At 44.9% G+C, this 21626-nt stretch overlaps 1 long non-coding RNA gene across 1 annotated transcript; it reads right to left on the bottom strand.

Annotated features, from left to right (window-relative positions):
* Positions 1–14331: 14331 nt before the first annotated feature.
* LOC133364380 (uncharacterized) lies at positions 14332–15504 on the bottom strand. The gene is made up of 3 exons (XR_009757931.1): positions 15240–15504; positions 15067–15154; positions 14332–14975 (listed from the first exon to the last, which is right to left on the bottom strand). It is a non-coding gene; the product is annotated as an uncharacterized LOC133364380 (long non-coding RNA).
* Positions 15505–21626: the final 6122 nt, after the last annotated feature.

The following is a 21626-nucleotide window of genomic DNA, read 5'->3' as shown; positions in this document are numbered from 1 at the left end:
ATCCATCTCTTGTTTGCCCTTCCTCTTTTTCTACTCCCTTCTGTTTTTCCTAGCATTATTGTCTTTTGTAGTGAATCATGACTTCTCATGATGTGTCCAAAGTATGATAACCTCAGTTTCATCATTTTAGCTTCTAGTGATAGTTCTGGTTTAATTTCTTCTAACATTCAATTATTTGTCTTTTTCGCAGTCCATACTGAATAATAAAATACCTGCTTTTTAAAGCAGTTAACAATCCACCACGTCCGTCAGTTCCTCCCAGCCCATTCCCTAAAACAACTCCCCGACTTTTACCTAAAATCTGCGGAGAAATGCTTATAATATATGTATTTATTTATTATTTGACACATCCCGCCCTTCCTCCCAGCAGGAGCCCATAAGGACGAATACGCGCGTCCCATCAACCTAAGGCTCTCCAGCCCGCCCTTGCGCGCTTTTTAAAAACCCCTGGGGGTCAGTGGGAAGGAGCTGATGAACGAACGAACAAAAAAAGGGGCATACAAAGCAGGTCCTCCCTGAACACGTGTGCTGAACTTTGCGAGGATTGCGCCTTTTACCGTTGCGAGTGCGGGATGTTTACTTGATGACAGCAAGTATTATTAGCAAACCCTTTGCATATTCCGTGGAAACCATAATTATGAGTGTGGCTCGTCGTCGCCGTTGGTTTGGCTTTTCTAAGCTTTCAAAAGCCACCCGGAGAAAGTGACGCCATCACGATAAAAAAAAAAACAGCATTGACGAGCCTCATGCGGGATACGCCTCGCCCCACATCAATAGACTCGCTCGATTTTAGAACTGGATATATTCGACGCTCTCCTTCTCCCACATGCCTTGGTTGGCGACGGGGGAGGGTTTTGTGGCTGCTCTGGGGTCGTTTTGTGCGCGCTTTAAAGATATATTCCCATGGTAAAGACGCACGTTCCTTGCTAACTCATAAAGGCTGGTCTTGTACAGGACAGGCTAAACTGATTCTAGACAGGCTCCTAAAAATTTAGGCTATTAGCGAAGTAGAAGGGACGCTAGAGGCGGACATTGACCAGGCAGTGTGCTTGGTCTGATTGTGTCGTGTTGTATTGTTTGTTTGTTTGTTTGTTCGTTCGAGTTATTCGGTAGTTTCCATCACCAATGGATAGGAACTAGGCCTGGGAGTAGCCAGTTTAAATTTACAACCCGCGCCTCACCCATTCGCTTTACAGTGATGACTACCTCAAAATTGTCCGGGAGACTCGCTAAAGCCGGGACTTAAGCATGTTTCAGAATCTTTGCCAAAACTTTGCGCTCCTTACGCCGCCTTGTCTTTCCTTAAAAGAGAGTCAGGAGAACCTTCCTAAATGGGCAGATATATTTCTGCTTATTTATTTCATTCTTCTCCCGCCTTTCCTTTAAGGAGCCCAGGGCGACCTCCGTGGTTCGAACCCACCCACCCATTTTTATCCGCACAACAACCCTGTGGGGTAGGCAAGACTGAGAGATGACAACTAGCCCAAGGTTACCCACCCTTCGTGGTTTGAGTGGAGAGCTGAACCCATCGCTGTAATCACCACACCCCTATTCTAAATCCATTTCTAGGATTGCCACACTCTGCCGTCCCTCCCCCCCAAAAAAAACCTCGTTGGCAGAGCTCTGTGTCTTCAGACAGCTGCAGCCAACACAAAACTTCAACAAGTGAAGTTTTCCTCCACCGCTGCATCTCCACGCTGGTGGAAAGCCACACCTGTGGAATTTCTGCCCTGCCACAACGAAGGAGTGCGATCCTACTCGTTACAATGCAGAGAGGATCGGTGCGGTGGCCAAGCTTAGAAGCGTGAAATACTGGCGCTGGCCCACCTACGGGGTCGAGGGGGGGGCCTAACTCAGTGGCACAGCGTGTGCTTTGCAGGCACAAAGTCCCAGACAGGTTCGATCTCCGGCACCTCTGGATTTACAAAGGAGCAAGTAGCAGCTACAGACGGAGAACCGTTTTTTTTCCCCCCCTGCATCCAGAAAAATTCCTCTTATTTAGAGCAAACCGTTCTGGAGCAGAGAGGCACGACCTAACCTTGAAATAAGGTGGCTGCCTAATATGTCTTTTGCGAAAGAGACCGCAGGAACCGCTCGGGACGCGCCGTAAAGGAACGGCGAGCGATCTCCATTCCCGGGGGTGGCTCGGGGCTGCGATCCTCCTGCCCGCATTGGTGAACGGGCCTTGATTTGTTTTTCAGTACAAGCGGGCAGTGTCTGGTGTCGAAGCGGACATTTCAAATCTCCCCCCCCTTCCCCCTGTCTCGTTAATTCAGGCATACGGAGGTCACTCTCGTTCATTCCTGAGATTGTGCGTGCACGCGTGTGCGCGCTTCCAGAAAATCGCTATCTCGCCCAGAGCCAGCCTGGTCCTTCTGTCCCCAAGAGCCCCTCTCCCCCTTCAACCCTGGTATTATTACTTCGAAAGCCCTATTGCGTTCAGGAGCATCGGTGTTTAGAAGGGGAGGGGTCAGTGGAATAATTTTTCTTCTTCCTGCATTTTCTTCTCCTTCCCTCCCTCCCAGGTCCCGAGCCCTTTATAGCCCCCACATCTGCCTGGAGATGGGGCCGTTCGACTCCAAGAGGGGCCGCTGCCTCTCTCTCTCTCTCTCTCTCTCTCTGTGTGTGTGAATGACCCTTGATTATGAGTGCAGCCGCTTATTCTCTGCGCGAAGTATCGCAAAGCGAAGGCGCCCACTTAAAACCCAGAACAAACCCGGATTGTCTGGGTCTCATGTTTCAATTCAGGAGAGTTTATAGCTTGCTCACCCTCCCTGTTTGTGTGTGTGAGTGTGTGCGTTTCGTCTCTGAGAGGTGGAGAGTCAGGCAGGGATTTAGAGAAAGAATCAGGCCAACATGCCAGAAAGACACTCTCCAGGTTAAAATATCCGGGATGAATTTGATCCAAAACGTATGGCGGGCGAGGCTCTGCACTCAGGGACGTCTGAACGACGATGTTCCGCCTAACCAGACTGCGGAGTGTCAGGATTCCCCAAAGTGGTCGATACTGACCCCCCCCCCCGTCGATGGATCGGTGCAGGGGGTATATAAAGACCACAGGATGGAAAGGGGCCTAACAGTAGAAAAGACCTTTCCGGAGGTATAGTGCCCAAAACCATAGTTAGGAACGGTGAGCCTCAGAAACGAAGAGCATGGGCATATACAGAGTGCGCTGCCCCTGCCAGTGAGGCCTCTCTGTATCCAATAAGATGATTCCACAAAGCGACAATGTCCTCAGGCCAGGCTGCTTTGTTGCTGAAAAAGTGCATGCAGGTACGGTTATTATTTTCGCTGGTTTTCCTTCCTCCCCTCCCCCCCTTCACTTCGTGATTCCTGGTCGTGGGGATGGATGATGAATAAATCCTGGTTGCGTATTGTTCTTTCTTGACTTCATTTCGTTTTACATTCCTGAGACTTTGGGTTGGGGTTGGTGACAACTTGAGAAGCTCCTCAAGAGGGTCAAAGGACTCAGAAGTTCTGAGGAGAAAGCGGAGGAGGAACAAGAAAACGACTGGTAGACGGCAAGATTTTCCGCCCCAGGATGGCGTCTGGCGGTGCTCCGTGGCAACAACGTTGATTCCAATGGCTCCGGATACCTCCTTTTGTTAACGCCGAGGAAAAGCCATTTCCCTTCCCCCGCCCCAGCCCCAGCCCCAGCCCCAAAATTGCTCTGAAGGTTCCCCCACTTCTGTCCTTTTCTGGATCTGCACAATTATTTCTTGCTAATATTTAGCGGCCCTCTTCCTGAGAGGGAGCGAGAGAGAGAGCTAGGAGGAAAAGTTTAACAAGACACCAGTAGACGAGCTGAGTATTTGCTAGCAGGTGTTTGGGCCGCCAGATTTCTGAAGGGCGGCAGTTTGCATGCTAAAGCAACTGATTTGCATTTTAATTGAAGAAGAAAATGAAAATGAGGGGGGGTTGGGGGGTGGAAACTTGGAGGCTGAACAGTGGCTGAAACCAGTGAGTAAATAAAGACTGATTAGATAGTCAGAGAGAGATAGAATCTAGTGATTTTTTCCTCCCAATCAGTGTCATAAAGTAAAACCGTACATTGCATTTTCCGGCGTGCGCCTGGTGTCAATTGCAATCTTGCAAGCGCGCTTAGTTGGAAGCCGTCCTCGTCAAGAGCTGGGATTGGATGCAGCTCGCAGAAACCGGCAAACGCGCGAAACGGTCTATAGGCTCCGCTTTGATTTCAAAGTAGGGAGAGAGAAGGTAACAGAATCCAATAAAGTGGTCTGCCTGATCAAATACCGGCTCAGAGCCCAGCCACACATTTATGGAAGAGGTTTTGTTCTGGTCTTTTCCACTTCGCACTGCAGGTAGTGGTGGAGTGTCATCATTCCCCCTCCCCTGAATAACTTCACCCACATCAACATCTTCCTGCATGTACCAATCTAGCTCATTGGCGAGGATGGGGAACAAAGACCCTTTCTCCCTGAGGAGCTAGTTTACTAGATGCAGGGAGTTTTGTTTTGAGGTTAAAAAATGACGCGCGCGCGCGCGCGCGCGCAACAGCCCTGCAATCTTGGATTCTCCTGCCTATTTCGTAGATGGTCACTACAATTTCCTTTTAAAAAATGTTTCAATCTCTAATTAATAATTTCGCTCCAGAGTAATTAAAGCCTAAACAAATTTACTTGGAAATGGATGTGTATATATACAGAAGGAAAGAGCGATGTTTACAGCGCGATCCAATAGGTGTTTATTCAAAAGGAAGTTCCACTGAACTCAAAGGAGCTTCTTCCCAGGAACTGGACACAGGATTGCACCCTCACTTGATTTGAACGGAAATGATATCTAAATCACGTGCAAAGAGATCGCCGCTGAAATATCCAGCGCAGAAAATAATCTTGGGTCCTTTCCCTTTGAATGGCAGAAACAGGAGGACATTTTCTTTCTGAGTATAAGACAAGCATGCCTTCACGGAGGGTCCCGGGGAATGGGCAGAATTACACTCTACGGCGGTTCTGCCTCTCGTCCTGCCGCTGTGCTGGTATCCAGCTCACAGGGCAAGCCGGTATTTTAATTTCGAGACTTATCTAGATTGCATCTCAAGGCGTATTTCTTCTTGCTGTTTAAATTTTGGAAAGGATCAACGCTGATGAAAAAATCCAGGCCCTCCGAGGACATCTTGCATCCTGTGTTGTAACCGGATTACCGGCAATGGAAACAGAGTTGCAGGGCAACGAGTTTCCACGTGTGTGTGTTTGTGACCTGGAACGGCAACAAAGATCCAATCCTATGCACACTTACTTGGAAGAAAGTCTTATTTGAAAGCGCAGTTGAGGAGTAAACCTGCCTGTCCGTGATAGGGTCGCAGGCTCCATTGATACCAATGGAACAAATCGGTCTCCTTCGGTCCCATTGAAGTGAATGGGGCTGCAGTCAACATTCATTCACAATCCCTTCCTTACCGACGTGGACTCGCGCGTGCATCTGGGAAAGGGTGTTAAAGCGGACGGGGCGTATCACCCGCCCTGGAATCATTAAAAGTCAGAAGTGAAGGAGCAGAACAGTGAGGAGTAAAATAATCCACTCCTCAGAGTTGGAAGGGTCCTAAGAAGTCATCTAGTCAACCCCCTGCAGGGGCACTTGCAACTACAACATTCTTCACTGACGCCCCTTAATACCTCGAACGGAGAGCCAACACCTCCCAAGGCAGCCTCTTCCACTGAAGGAGACCTCCTGCAGCGCGAGGCAGAGGGTTTTCCTAATGTTTAGACGAAATCTGCTTCCCTCCAGTTCCCACCCCTTGCTTCTAGTCATAGGAGCCGCAGAAACAGGGACATTCCCAGCCTTACTTGGGATTTGTTGCATGCAAAGTCTGCCCCGTCTCCAGCAGTGCAGTCCTTCGAGCTATTGGTTTGACCATCAAAGTACACACAGATATCCGAACATGTGCTTAGATCAGTTATCCTGAAAAAAGTAGCTGCATATATTTGGTTTTTTTAAACGCACCACGTGTTACCTATTGTCCTCATTTCTAGTGGGCACCCTTACAATTAAGCACAAAAGAATGACTGGTGACCCATTGATTCTACAGGAAGAGACTTCCCCACTGAAATGAGCACGATTTCAACCCAGTTTGACTGGATCGTACCTTATTGTTGACATGTGTGGTGGCAGATCTGAGTTACAAGCCCGCTTGCATGCATTCCTTAAGAGACTACGGTACCACGTGATTGCTTGCAATATGTGTGTTGGAATATGTGGTTCAACTCCAGTTTGTGGTTGAGGCTGCATGGGGTTAAAAAGGGTAACTAGAGAAGAGACCTCCTGATTGCTAGGCTAATACCTATCCTTTGATCTCCTGCTGTCTCTCCCTCCCTGCTAGACTGATATGCATAGGATGTTGACCACATCTCTTTCCTCCTTCCTTCTTCTTCTTTCTCTTGAGAGGGAGAGCAGACATCTTCTCTTTGTCTCTCCCTCTCCTCCAAGCATGAGGGCAAACACCAGGCTTAGTGTTTGCATCTCCAACTTAGCTAGTCAGCTAGATGTAGAACTCTTCCCTATCAAGTATGTCCTTCCAGAATAAAGTAGTTGTTTCTTATTTTAAAGCTTAAAGTCTCTGTCTGACTTATTTGCAAGGAAGGTGTTGTTGTTATGTGCCTTCAAGTCGACTACGACTTATGGCGACCCAATGAATCAGCAACCTCCCAGAGCATCTGTCATGAACCACCCTGTTCAGATCTTGTAAGTTCAGGTCTGTGGCTTCCTTTATGGAATCAATCCATCTCTTGTTTGGCCTTCCCCTTTTTCTACTCCCTTCTGTTTTGTTTTGTAATCATTAGCAAAGATTCAAACACATAAAGGCTCACTCAGTCTCTCCATTCCCAGTTTCGCCACTCTAAGACAATGTGAACCCCCCATTGTTGACCAATGCAGGTTACCGTAAAACACTTTGCAGTAGGAGCATAGCGCAGGTTCAACTGTGCAAGCTGGAACGGGGAACAAGTCAAGAAAGGGTGATGGATGAACACGCCTGTGTGTCTAAGAAGCAGCTTTTAAAGGAGAGATGGGGACCTGGTGTGGCCCGCCAGACATGGTTGGACTCCAACTCCCATCAGCCCCAGCCAGCATAGCCAATGGTCAGGGAGTTGTAGTCCAGCCACATCTGGAAGTCCACAGGTCACCCATCCTTGCCTTAAAGGGCAGCACAAGAAGCAAACACTAGTTAAAGCAATTCAGTGGAGCGGAGAGGCACAAAAGCCACACTTTTGCTCACTGGGAGCATTGTACTTGGGTGTAAATAGTATTGAACACAGTGAGATTTCATTCCAAGTGAACCTGAATAGGATTGGGCTGCACTTGAGATGAGGATGTCAGGCCACATCCACACCAGTCATTTACTCCACATGAAACAGTCATGACCTTCCTCATAGAGTCCTGGGAAGTGGCGTTTGTGAAGGGTGCTGAGTGTTAATAGGTGACTCCTGTTCACAGAGCTCCTGTGGCCAGGGTGGTTTAACAGTCAGCCCCTTTCCCAGAGAATTCTGGGTACTGGAGCTCTCTGTGAGGGGAATAGGGGTCTCCTACCAAATCTCATCACCCTTCGCAAGCTGCACTTCCCAGGATTCTTTGGGGGAAGTCATGACTCTTTAAAGAGGAATAAATGTCTGGTGTGGATATGGCCTCAGCCTTTGAAGGTCCGTGAAAACGTCCATCTTTTCTAGTCAATTTCTACCCATGAAACAACCCTTTGTAAGTTGCCATGATCAGCAAACTTGTGGAAGGAGAGCAGGTATCATTCAAGGCACATATTTCCCTGCAAAATAAAGGTGTTTCCAGATAGGCAGAAACATTTTATATATATTTTAAAAAGGGAGAGAGATGAATGATTATTCATCGTAAGGAACAGTGATCTCCTACATCAAATGTAATCTACAAGTTTGAATGGCCATCTCCAGCGATAGCCAACATGGTGCCCTGCAGATGTTCTTGGACTATAACTCCCATCAGCCCCAGCCAGAATGGCCAATGGTCAGGGAGTCCAGCTACATCTGGAGGGCACCACCTTGGCTAACCCTATCCTGCATCAACCTTCCCCAACCTGGTGCCCTCCAGATGTTTTTGGACTACAATTCCAATGCGCTGCCTGCAGCTGATAAGACCTGTAGTCCAAAACAGCTGGAGGTCACCCGCTTGGGAAGGCTGTTATCATAGAATCGTAGAGTTGGAAGGGGCCTATAAGGCCATCGAGTCCAACTCCCTGCTCAATGCAGGAATCCAACTCAAAGCATCCCCGACAGATGGCTGTCCAGCTGTCTCTTGAATGCCTCCAGTGTTGGAGAGCCCACCACCTCCCTAGGTAATTGCTTCCATTGTCGTACCGCTCTAACAGTTAGGAAGTTTTTCTACCTGTTCTACCTGTCCTCCTCCCTCCCTCCTGGCTGGCTGTTTTCCGCTGGAGAAAAATGCAGTCACCTTTGGAGACCAGTAGCTGATGTTGGAACTGTGGCCATGCTCCTTGATTTGGGTTTGCACGTCTGAAGGAAGAAGTCCTCCAGGTTGTTAGGCTGTTCCTGTCCTTTGCTCGTCTGCTAATCTTCCTTCCCATAAACTGATACTCTTAGGGAGGCTGACCACACCTTCCAGCTCTCCTTCCTGCTTCTCGTCCACCTCTTGGAGGGAGGGGTCCTCTTTGCTTTGTCTCTCTCACCTGTAGCATGAGGGCAAAGACCAGGCCAGGTCCTCCTGCCTACAACATCACTAGACAGTTAGAACTAGAATCCCTTTCCTATCTATTATGCATTTCTTTCAATAAATCACTGAAGCCTCAGTGATTGTAGTAGGTTGCCCCCCCCAACTCAGTCTGCTCTGCTGCTGATCAAAAACCTAACTCTGCTAACAGCTGGCACTGTGTTGTTGTTGTGTTGTTGTTTTTTAAAGGACGATCTATTGATGTTCGGACAGAAAAAGAGTTTTTTGTCTGTAGAAATATTAGTGGTTATGTTAAGAGCAGGATCTATTGCAATATGACCAAGAAATGTTTGGATCGTGGACGCCCCCTTGTGGTGAAACGGAGGAAAAAACCCTGTATTTAGAACCAGCAAGCCACAGCTTTTAAATCAAAAAATGCCTGGAGTAAATATTTCAGCAGCAGTTTAGCTCTTAAATAGTTCAATTTAGCTGGGCTATCAGTTAGCCAACAAGCTGCTTGAAAAGCAGTAACTGGTGTAATGTCAGTGGAACCCTAACCCTAACACTAACCCTAACCCTAACCACGGTGGTTTCCAATAATTTATCCAAAAGGGTTTAGAGCTGCCAGGAGTGTTTAATTTCTTAAATTCAGAGGAAGGGTGGAGAACCAAAGCTGGAACTGAGAAAATATATGTGAACAATGGGCACAATCCAACCAGTGTAAAAAGGTGTCTAACTTTCCCATAAAAATCAATGGAACACGATTGGATCATTGGATGTGCCCAGTTAGCTGCCGGATTCAAATTGTGATGAGTAATATATGTGAATGAAGTTGGGTTAAGAAAAAAATTAATACATGGAAGAAGAAACATTATCCTAGGAAGAATGTCATTGACAAGGAGGAGACCATCCAGGACACATCCATTGGTCAGAGAAAGAGCAGCTGCAGGGAGTGTGCTTTGCCCCCTGCCCCCTATTTTGCTGGAAAAAACACTTCTAAAAAATTTGTAACTAAGAATTACTGCCTGAGCTTGTTTTTTTCTCTTCCCTCTTAATCCCTTTTCCTTTCGTGACATTTCTTTTGGATTGTAAGCTTGAGGGCAAAGACTGTCTTCTGTGCTGAAGTTTCATGTTGATGAATAAATCCAGGGTCTATGCCAGTCCAATGAATAGGGAGGCACCCCATTGAATCATCCTAGAGGACCGGGTTGTTAGCAAGTCATTTCCTCAGTTGTGTGTTTGTGGTAGTGGAGAGGGTTAGTGTCACCAAAGGCAGCAAGAAGCCACTTCCACTTGATCAATGGGCATTTAGACAACTTTTTCTCAGGTAGCCGAACTCTATTGCCTGTGAATCATTGACTGTCTGACCTACACAGAGAAGAGCATCATGCAAGAGGAGCCAAGTCCGGAAACCCAAACATTCTCCTGGGTGTTAATTCCAACACTTAATCAAGATCTGATTACCAAGAAGGAAGACGGGGCATAAAAATGCAAGAAAGGTTCTAAATTTTCCACTCTCATCCATAATTCACACTTCTGTGCTGCCCATTATGGCATTCAGTGCGGCAAGAAAATTGGGATGCTTTGCAAGAATTGCAACAGCGGGATGCCTGCCAATTCTAATGATCAATCTAAGGCCATAGGCTGGTTTACCAAAGGGCTGGGGACATTACTTCCTTAATTCTCTGCTGCTGTTTTTTCTAAAAAAGAAAGAAAGAAAGGGAGGGGAGGGGGACACCACTTACATTTTGAATGGCTGAAGAGATGGAAACAGTTGTCATAGGAGGCTACCTCCTACTGAGTCAGAATCCTGGTCCATTTGGCTCCCAGCAGGACAAACAGGAGAGGTGAGGAAGCTGCATGATGCCATAGCTATTTCGCAGTAGTGGCCTGTCTGGTACAGCAGTTCAGCCAAGCCTGCTTTTCATTAGAGTTCAGCAGGTGAGTAGTATAGATAGACCACCTCCTGTCAAAATGATTGATGATGCCCCCTGACCTCTGACCCCTGACCCCAACCCCAGCCCTTACCCCCCTTCCAAATGACATCACCGACCCCAACCCCTGTCTGTGGACCTAGGAGTGTTGATTTATGACCCCTGACCTCCCCCCACCCATCCACCCTCCCCCACCCTCAACCCTTTGGAAATGGACCCCTTTGGGGTCCATTTCCAACCCTCCCCCTCCAGATGGCCCCACTGTTGCTATGGCAACCATCAGGCCAAGGTTTTGAACCAATCAGGAAAGGGGGCGGTCAGAGCAGGCATTTTGCATGCCCATGCCCATATGCTCAGAGGCACGTTACCAAATTCTTCCAAGCTACACAGCAAGTGGACTGGACTGTGAGAGGCCAACCCAAATTGTGTTTGCATTTTGACCAATTTGTAGGGCAGTACAATATCTCAGAGAGGAGTTCAGGTCTCCTGGTGGATTCACTATAGCTGCCCAATTTCCCTGCTTTTTAAAGTTTGATAGAAATATCTGTTGGCTATAGGTACGTTCTTAAACCGCATGGGTTTTTGCCTGTTAGTGAATTAGCAACTAATATGTGGTTTTGTTGAGTTCTGAGTGAGCAGTATCGTGAGAATGTATTATAAAAGCAGCAGTTCAAGTGTAAAAATCGATTTCAGGTGTTGGGTTATCATCGTTGCTTGGGGGGCATGTGAGATTCTGTTATGCCATTCTGTTAATCTTTTGGATAAAAAAAAAATTCTACTACCCCCTCTGTGTGTGTGTGTTTATTTTTAATATTGTTTTAGGCTACTTAGATGTGCAGCAGCCAAGGCCAGCACCTTGTAGGCATTTTTTTAAAAAAGTAACTGAAATGTAACTGTAGTGATTACTTTTGAGAAAAAGTAAAGCAATCAGTTACTTTCAGAGCAATTGTAATTGTAATGGTAATTACTACTTTTTTGGTCAAGTAATTGTAACTGTAATTTATTACTTTTTAAAAGTAATCTTCCAAGCTCTGCTTTTGTGACACCACAGGCAGTCCATTGCCGACAGTAACAGCACAACCTCCCTTGGCCTGACAATGGTGAGGACACTTCAGCATCGATTTATTCATTTATTATTAAAATATTTATAGCTCTATGTATACTGATACCAGGGAGGGGCACACCATAACACTCTGGGATTTGATCTCCTATTATCTGTTTTTGAATAAAACAAAGACAGGAGATGAATACAAAAAAAATTTTATTCAGAAATAAAAGCTGGCTTCTTGAAGCCTTGCAGTCCTCTTTGTTGCTTTCACAGGTGGTCTCTTCCAAAACCTCGCCAGCTTCAGAGACATCCCTGGAAGGAAAAAAACACAGACAATGAGGGGGATGGCTACTATCCAACAGCCTCACCCACCTCCACTAGCGTCAGCCCGGCAGCTTCATCCCTAACTTCCATTCAAACATTCATGGGTTTCATCTATTCATGAATATCCACCGGTTTGTCACATTCACACACTCCCACCCCCCACCACCCCCCTCGACCGCATCCGAAACCCCACTCACACACACACGCACGGCCAGCCGACATCCATGAAGAATGCCAGCGGCAACATTCGCCCCTCTCTTGCCCCCCCCGATTCATTCACATTCGTTCCCCGGCTTCAACCCACAAATATCCACCATCCACTAGGTCCATCACTAGACATCACCCAGTTTCAGATGTGAGTATCAGCCACCTTCAAGCCACGATCCCCTCATTATCGCTCCATGATGGCATCCCGCAGCCAGATGATCACCTCCTTGCATTCGCCAATTCGCCTCCTCTAAGTGAAAGAAGACCAGGCAATGCTTTTTGCTTTCCACTTGGCCCACCTTTATATCCTCTCAGCGGCCATGTGGTTTTGTGATGTCACAGGCAGTCCACAGCCCATAGCTGGGGAGGCCTCATGATCATAATCTCTTCACACACCTCACAATTATGGGTGCAACTCAGCTGGGATTTATTTGATTGCTCTTATAATATTAAAAAGTTTTATAGCCCACCCTTCATGTGTACTTACACTGGGCTGGGGAAGCTTTTTCAGCCCAAGGATGGCCTTCCCTTGCGGGCAACGTTCTGGGGACTACATGCCAGAGGGGGGCAGGGCCAGGGGCAAAAAGTAGGCATGGCCAGATGCAAGTGTGGGTGGAGCAACGGCTGTGACTTGTCTTTGTACATTCGGCTCCATTCCAGCTATGCAAAAATCAAAGGTTTCTGCACTTTCCCATCTCTCCAGTCCACTTAAGCAACAGGTGTCATCACAGTTCAAGGACACAAAAGCACTTGAGGAGGGTTCGGAGCTGGGCCTGTGATGGGCATGGCCTGGGAATATTCCTGAGGGCCGGGCAGAACGTGTTGGAGGGCTGCTGAGATTCCCCACATCTCTGGGATAACAAGGCTAACTGAACACTGTGTACACTCATATATATATAACCAGCCCATTTTGTATGCATGCCTAAGCATGGCGATTGGCTTATGGTATGGAAATTATTTATTTAATTATTTTACCTTAAGTTGTGAGTTTTTTATTGGCTGTCCTATATCATGGGGTCCACCGCAAAATTCTCCTAGAACAAATGGTTGGGACCATTTGTTCTTCCAAACTTTGTAGAGCAGCATTTTCTAGGCTGCTTTGGAAATTCCACATGTTTTTTACAAAATAACATGGTAACTGCTTTACAAGATTAATCAGGTATGTTACAGCCTCAATCTATATATTTTTATAGGTTGTGACTGCTTGTTTTTAAATGATACATAGGTCTGATTGATTATATACCTGCATTGCTGACTTTTAAAACAAAGGCTGTAAAGGAGGGATAGAGGTTGGGTGGCTTGGGGGGGGTGTTTCACCCATGTAGACTGTCTACTGCCTGCTACCATGTAATGTTTTCTGTATAATTGCCATGCTTTTAAACAGAGCTTTGGCATGTAAGGCATCTCATTAAGATTGTATAAACCTACATTGCTGGCTTTAAACAAAATGATGTAATGGGGAGCTGTTATCATTGCAGGTTTTAAAAAGCCTGCATTGGGGAAGTGTTTTAGCTTCCCACCTCATGTATAGTATAACCCTCAATATAATATCTGTTACAGTTCGTTGGGAACCTATGTATTTTATTGTTTTCTATTTAAAAGTAATGAACAAAGGGAATTGGGTTCCATAGCAAAATAAAATAAATAAATAGATCCCTGGAACAAATGGCGGGGACCATTTGTCCCTCCCAAACTTTTGTAGCACTGGCTTGGGAAATCTAACTTTCCACATGCGTGGTTTTAAACATACAGCAACGTAGAACCGTTTTAGCACCCCAATGCAGGTTTAAAAAGACTGCCATGGGAAACTGTTTTAGTAACCCATCTGGCTTATAGTATCACCCTCAATATAATATCTGATACAGAGCGTTGGGAACCTATCTATTTTATCTATTGTTTTCTGTTTAAAAGTAATGCTGCCTTAGGATTGGGTATCACTGTATGGCTTTATGGGTTGTGGGGATAAGGGCTGGGGGTTGGGGTAAGGGCTAGGGTGGGGGAATGGGGGGAGGAGGCTAGGGGAGGAGAGGGGGAGGAAGGGGCCAGGGGGGTCATCAATCATTTTGTCAGGATGTTTTCTGTTTAAACTATAATTCCCAAGCTTTTAAACAGACTTTAAGTACAACATGTTTTCAAATATAAACTTTATTGTTCAACAACTTTAACATCCTTAGTCACCAGAGAATATTTCATCGGTAGTTTCTTGTGTTAGAACAAGACAATTCATACTGTAAGCTGATAAGATAACAACATGGAGCACGCATTCTCAATTTTAGAGGATGAAATCTGCCTTCTAAAATTGAGAACTGAAAAAACTTCTATAGCCTCTGTTTCTGATGACACTTTCAACATGTTTTAGAAACGTTTGGTCAGTGCGCTTCAGGATCTGATCAACAATTTTAATAGAGTCCTGGGAACGGGCTACCTTTGTAACCAGATTTAATATCTCATTAACAGTTTCTTGTGTTAGAACAAGACAATTCAGACTGTAAGCTGTTAAGATAACAACATGAAGCACATTTTTAAAGCATATTTTGCCACTAATAAATCGTAACTTCCTAGAAATCTGTTTCCCTCCAGAAAAGACACTCATGAGAACTCTGTCCCAGGGCATCTATGACACAGTCAGCGCATGACTCCCTCATGTGTTGCATTAAACAGTGCTTTAAAATGGCATACACAGTTGTTCTGACAATGGCTTTCATTGCCCCCCTACATTTTCTTGGTAAAATATTGTCCGTTTCATCGGCTTGAATCCCAAGAATGCTTCTAAGGATGAGATGGGAGGGCTGATTTGATGTCAGATCTGCAGAATCCTAAATAATAATAATAATAATAATTTAGAAAATCATACACAGAACTTTCTTTGGTTTTATACTACATCATGGAAATAATGATTCCACAAACCTGCATTTTAATGCTTCCTAGTGATGCCATTTTCCAAAGAGCTGAAGGTGTTGGCTGTTGACAAACTTTGTTCAGTCGTTGAAGGAGCCTAGAAAATTAAGCACATACTTTAACATTTTTGCAATCTTTATTTTACACCTCCTCAATCATTTACTTTCCAAATAAAAGCTTACCGGCATTACAGCGTTATCTGAGGCATTCATCTCCAACATGCTGATCCATCTTTGGTTGACCTCATTCGCTTCCTCTTTTAGCAGTATAGCTGGTGGAAAATAATCATCTTCATCAGAACTTGTGCTAATATAGCGCTTTCGAGGTTTAGGCTCCTCTACTGCTAGCTGCTTGGTTAATTCCCCTGGACTCTTAGGAGTTCTGGCTGCTTCCATGTCTACTGCTGGCTGCTTGGTTAATTCCCCTGGACTCTTAGGAGTGCTAGCTGCTTCCATGTTCAAAACTCAGATTGTGTTCAAAGATCAGAACAAGCCTGGGCATGCAATACTGGCCAGGGATGTGTTCAAGGCACAGAACATGCCTGGGCATGCAAAATGCCTACTCTGACTTTCCTGATTGGTTCAAAACCTTGGCCTATGGTTGCCATAGCAACAGTGGGGCCATCTGGAGGGGGAGGGTTGGAAATGGACCCCAAAGGGGGAGGTCAGGGATCATAAATCAACACTCCTAGGTCCACAGACAGGGTTTGGGGTCGGTGATGTCATTTGGAAGGGGGGGTAAGGGCTGGGGTTGGAGGAAGGGGTCAGAGGTCAGGGGGCATCATCAATCATTTTGACAGGAGGTGGTCTTTCTATACTACTCAGGTGGTTACCCAGGTCTGCTTTGTAATCTTGTCTTTAATGTTGTTAGGTCCAAACCCAACACGCGAGTCGTCTCTGTCTACCCTAACTCGCATTCACCCGGGAAGGGTGCGAAGCTGAGTGCATTTAACCCACTACCAGAGATCAAGTAATCGCAACACAATTCCTTTGCAAAGGGGAACCCGATACTTACAAGCCAAAGGCAGGTCAGAATGGGAACCCTGTTTATTGATAGAACAGAGAATACATAGCTTCACCCCAGAGGTTACAATATTGGGGAGCGGCGTCATAAACTTCAAAGAAAACATTAATTGTCACAGTAACCAAAAGACATGCAAAAGGGGGAGAAGGGGTGTAGAGGAAGAGCATAAGTAGAAACATCAGAATATCTTTCAGACTATGAGCTTGCATATTTCACATGTCCTTGAGATAAGCTTTCAGCAATTACGGAACAAAGAGAGATACAGAGGAGGTGCCCCTAGCTGCAACCGGGCGCCCCTCGAGTGGCGACAAATTAATATTGCTAGACTTGCATATCAAGGGCTTACATGTCAAGGTTTTATGGGGCACTAGGGAAACTTTAACATTTCTATACATGTTATGATTTGCAACTATGTGCGAGGCAATAAGCTTGAATGTGATACAAGAGTCAGGGGAAGAGGGAGGTTTCCAGCTTAAACAGGCTTTTATTCTCTGAGCCACTGGAATGTAAAAAGGTCAGGTCGCCAGGAAATAAACCTACATTATTTTATATCATGATCAATTGAAAGGGCACCTTGGTTCTGATCTTAACACCATTTGTGTTAACATGTGCAAGGAATAAGGCAAAGCTATAATACTTAAGACATTTCTAAAATTTAACCTAACAATGTCTAGGGATATCTCTACATCAGAGGCAGACTCTGTATGGCCTTTGGGACTCTCCCTCGGTCATTACCCTTCCCCAGGCCATGCCACTCACCAGGCCTGCTCCACACCCTCCTGGAGTGTTTTTGCCTGACCGGAATGCATCCTTGATGATGCCTCTTGCCTGGATGGAGCATGGAGCTATACGAGTGCATAGAAATCATGAATATTTTTTGCATGGGTGGAATGTAGCCAACTGTACAAAGGGAAGAGCCACATTCATTGCTTCATCCAAGTTTGCCTCTGGCCTCATCTGTCACTGGCATGTGGCCACTAAAAGTGCCCCCCCGGGAATGCATCCCTTGGGCTGGAAAAGATCCCTTCGCTGATCTACATGATCAATGTGTGCAAATGTTTGTATGTGGGTGATTACCTGGGCTGGGTATAAACGTCTGTGCTGTGGAATGTCTAGTGACTCCAAGGTCCTCTCTGTGCTAGAATCATACCACTTTAAACAGTCATGGCTTCCCACAAAGAATCTTGGGAACTGTAGTCTATCAAGGGTTCTGAGAGTTGTTAGGACAGCAATTCCCAACTAGTGGGCCACTAGATGTTGTTGGATCACAATTCCAATCTTTCCTGATCATTGGCAATGCTGGCTGAGGCTGATGCGAGTTGTGGTCCAACAACATCTGGTGGCTCACTAGTTGGAAAAGGCTGTGTTAGGAGATCTGTATTCCCCTCACAGAGCTACATCCTTAGAGCAGTTTAACCAATCTCTCTTCCCACAGAACTCTGGAAATTCTAGCTCTGCGAGGCAGTGTCTAAGGTCTTGGGGGATCTGAAACCCCTTACTTTTTTGGTAGCCAGCTCCCAGCAGGGTCCCTATGCCTTCTATGAGCCAATCAACATGAAAGGACAGTGTATTGGCCACTGAGAAGAGTCTCCTAAAATACTGGAGCCAATCAGAATGAAAGGAGGTGAGTCAGCCACTGAGAAGACTCTTTTCAGTAGCTAACACACTACCCTTTCATGCTGATTAGCCCCTAGAGACATCTCTTGTTATGGGGGAAGGCATTAACAACCCAGCAGCAAAATAAAATAAAATAAAATAAAATGGGGAGGGATAAGATGTGTGGTTTTGTTCTAGCCCAAAGCAAGGAGTAAGGGAGGAGGAGGAAAAATGAGAAAAAATACTTTTGGGGGAAGGGGGAAGAGAAAGTATGTGTGTGTGTGTGTGATGGTGTTTCAGCTTTTAATGATGTTTTATTATATATGTGTGTCATGCATGATAAGGTGAAATGCAAATGAATATGCCTAAGACTATGTGTGTGGTGCAGCCAACACCAGAGGTTAGGATCAGGAATTTCCGTGCTTAAGTTTCCTTCTAAAACTCATAAACTGTGCCCAAATGCAGTTACTCCGAGTCTTAATACGCCAGCCAAGAAGGGAAAATCAGCAAAGGAAGTTCCTTACCTTACAGCATAATGATGATGATGATGATTGAATGGATTGAAACCACTTTCTTTTTCTAAGGTTTTAGGTATGTGTGGAAGGAAGAGGAGGTGACACTGGGAGATAGTATAAGGGAGTGGAAAAAGCCCTTCCTACATTCTAGAAAGTGGCCAAAAGGTTACAAATTCCTATGAAAGATGAATGCCTGGCCTGCTTAGAGGGTATGAATTCCTTCATTTAGGAAAAACAGGTGTTGTCTTGACTCAGAAGCAAAACAAGCCCCCAGAAAAAGACAGTGAGGGGGGCAGAGCCTATGCACCTAACAGTTTTTAAAAGTTTGTTTCTGAATTGCTAGAGAGCTTTCTGAGTCAGTTATGCAAGCCCCAATGACTGTCAATTGCAAGCAAAGCCTTTATTGGTTCCTACTTCAAAAAGCCAAGACAAAATTTGGAGAGTGAGAATTCTGTAATTGCAGAAGAGACAGTGAATCCTGATAATGGCATCCCATCTACATCTGTCTGTTAGCAGCAGGAGATACATGTGTAGATACGGAATTCAGTAATTCCAGCAACATCTCTGTCTGTGAGGAAGGACAGTAAAATAGTGACTTTGACAGAGAAGCAGAAAGCAGCATTCAAGCCTGGCCAGATTATTTTATAATCTTAGAAAGTTGTAAAATCTTAGAAGGGGGAGTGGCTGTGACTATCATGAAGAGACCCTGCACTTCTGAATTTGCTACTACACTACTGGAGAGCAATAGGGGTCTCCTCTCAGTACTCTTACCAAATTATATTTCCCAAGACTCTTTGGCGAAAGCCATGACAGTTTAAGGTGGTATGATACTGCTTTAAATGCAGTCCAGATGGGGCCACCAAAGTCAGTTAATGTTATGGCAGCAACTAAAATCCCTGACATATATTAGATCCCCTGTTAATTAAAATAGAAGAAGAAAAGAAATCTTAGCATGTTGACGTAAGATCAGCTTCAATTTAATAGCAAAATATACTGGAATTTAGCTAACAACTAGAAAATTATATACTTTTTTGGATATTTGATGAAAATATAGTGAGCTATCTCATATCATCAATCTTTCAGCAGACCCCACATTGAAATCAATGCAGAGGCCTCCTGCTTAGAATGAGCTGGCAAGCCAAGCCCCTGTGTCAAGCAACTGGAAATCATTAAACTGATGATCTAAGGAGAAAGTAGGAAAAATGTGAATATTATGTGTACATTTTTATGTTTTTTAAAAAATCATATTTCAGCATTTTCCTTCCCATAAAGCTCTCTGATGGCGGGAAAGGGAGGACCAGACATTGATTAGCACTTTCAGACTCAATCATAAAGTGCAGCACATTTTGCTGGTTGCAGATTTTTTTAAAAAAAAGTAAACAGCTCGAGACGTTAGTTTCACATTAAGAGCAATATATTAAAGAAAGTCATCCTATTTATATAAGCATTACTGTCAAAAATGTTTATTATTTACATAACCTGTAAAGATATTTATAGTGCAATTCTATGATTGTTTACACAGAAGCAAGTCCCAATGTATTCAATGGGGCTTACTCAAACAGGGAAGCGTGCACAGAACTACAGCCTCAAGTGATAAGGAACTTCACTCACCCAACCCAAAATTCAGAATCCTGCCATTTTAAGTTGTTTTGCAACTGTTTAGACTTGTTTTTATGGTTATTGGGTTTTTAAGGGATTTATTTCTTGTTGTGGGCTGCTTTGGTTTCCAATCACCAACCCTACCTCACAGAGTTGTTGGGAAGACTCCATATGCACGCACACACTGGAGATGTAAAAATACATAGACTCCATATAATAGTTTATTATCAAAACCAGTTAGTCATTGCAGAACATTTTTTAAAATAAAATCAGTATTAGTTTCATACATAATAAAAGCAGTGATACCTATGTAAGCCCTACCTAGTTGCTTTAAAAATAGGATTAGGAGGGGAGAGAAAGATGTACAACACAAACAATCCTTTGCTACGTTCACTCAAAAATCCCATTAATTTACAGCACAATCCTAACCATGTCTACTCAAAGGTAAATCCTGTTGAATTCAATGGGGTTTACTTCAGGTATGTGGGATTAGCATTGCAGCTTTACTCCCAGAAAAGCAAGTATTGGATTAAAGTTTCATGTTGGGACGGTTTTCAACACACAGCCCTCTTCAACAGCTCAGGAAAATTTAAACTTGTTTGACTCCTGCACACAAGTGAAAAAAAAACTTTTGATACTGCTGAAAGCAGGGCTTGGAAAAGTTACTTTTTTGAACTACAACTCCCATGAGCCCAATCTAGTGGCCATGCTGACTGGGGCTGATGGGAGTTGTAGTTTAAAAAAGTAACTTTTCCAAGCTCTGGCTGAAAGCTATATACTTACTCAATTCATGAGATTTTCAGATAGGCAGGGGGGAGAAAACAACAGTTTCTACTAGGGTTGCCAGGTTCATGGCCTGAGACTGATCCTATATATTTAGGAGAAGAGAAAGTCAGCCAAGTGCAGGTGTTCTGACAACCCTGTAATGGGAAAAACCACAAGATGGAATTCGTCCTTCCCCCTGCACAACTTTTAAAGATCAGAAGACCTTTTGAGGCCGGGCCTGGTAACCAAGAGGTCTTCTGTATCTTTAAAAGTTGTTCAGGTGAAAGGGAGAATTCCACCTTGTGGTTTTTCCCCTTACAGTGATGCAAGAGCACCTGCACTTGGCTGACTTTCTCTTCTCCTAAAGATACAGGATCAGTCTCAGGCCATGAACCTGGCAACCCTAGTTTCTATCTTTGCAGTAGGGTCTAGGTACTGCCTGGAGGCAAGAAATCCCTTGTCAATCATAACCGTAACTTCACTTATTGGCTACAAACCTGAAAGGGTGGGGTTAGAGCAGCCAGCTAAGAGATCCTTTCACAGAAGTTGTAGGGGGCGGTGGCTGATGTTTTGGTGTATATCTCATGAACCAGACCACCTAGAAATTTAATTTTTTTAAAAAAATGAAAGCTGAGAGTCTGGAGATTAAGGTCTCTCACCCAGAGAGGACCCCAAAAATCTGGAGTCTCTGGGCAAAAACTGGACACCTCGCAACCCTACTCAGGAGCTATCTCTCTGCCAGAACTCTGTCTCTCAGAAGCTGAAACCCCATCTTTCTCAAAGGATTATTTCCCCATTCAGCCTACCTCCTCAACAGTCCTACGGTCAACAATAAAAATTATCTACCATTAAACCCTCTCACCATCATCACTACCCTCAGAGACCATAAGCTCTCTTGGAGATGCTGTACACCATTTGTTTATTTGGTTTAATATAATAGTTCCTGATTGAAGAGAGAGATTGAGTCGACTGTCAGTTAAAGTGTGTTTCAGAACCATGGGCTCAGAACGTAACCAGGGATAGACTTATCTTCCTTGTATTTGTCTAATCCTCTTTTAAAGCCCTGCAAGT

This window comes from Rhineura floridana, chromosome 9 (genome assembly GCF_030035675.1).
Source record: "Rhineura floridana isolate rRhiFlo1 chromosome 9, rRhiFlo1.hap2, whole genome shotgun sequence".
Taxonomy (NCBI): Eukaryota; Metazoa; Chordata; class Lepidosauria; order Squamata; family Rhineuridae; genus Rhineura; species Rhineura floridana.
This window is presented reverse-complemented; position numbering and strand designations above follow the sequence as displayed.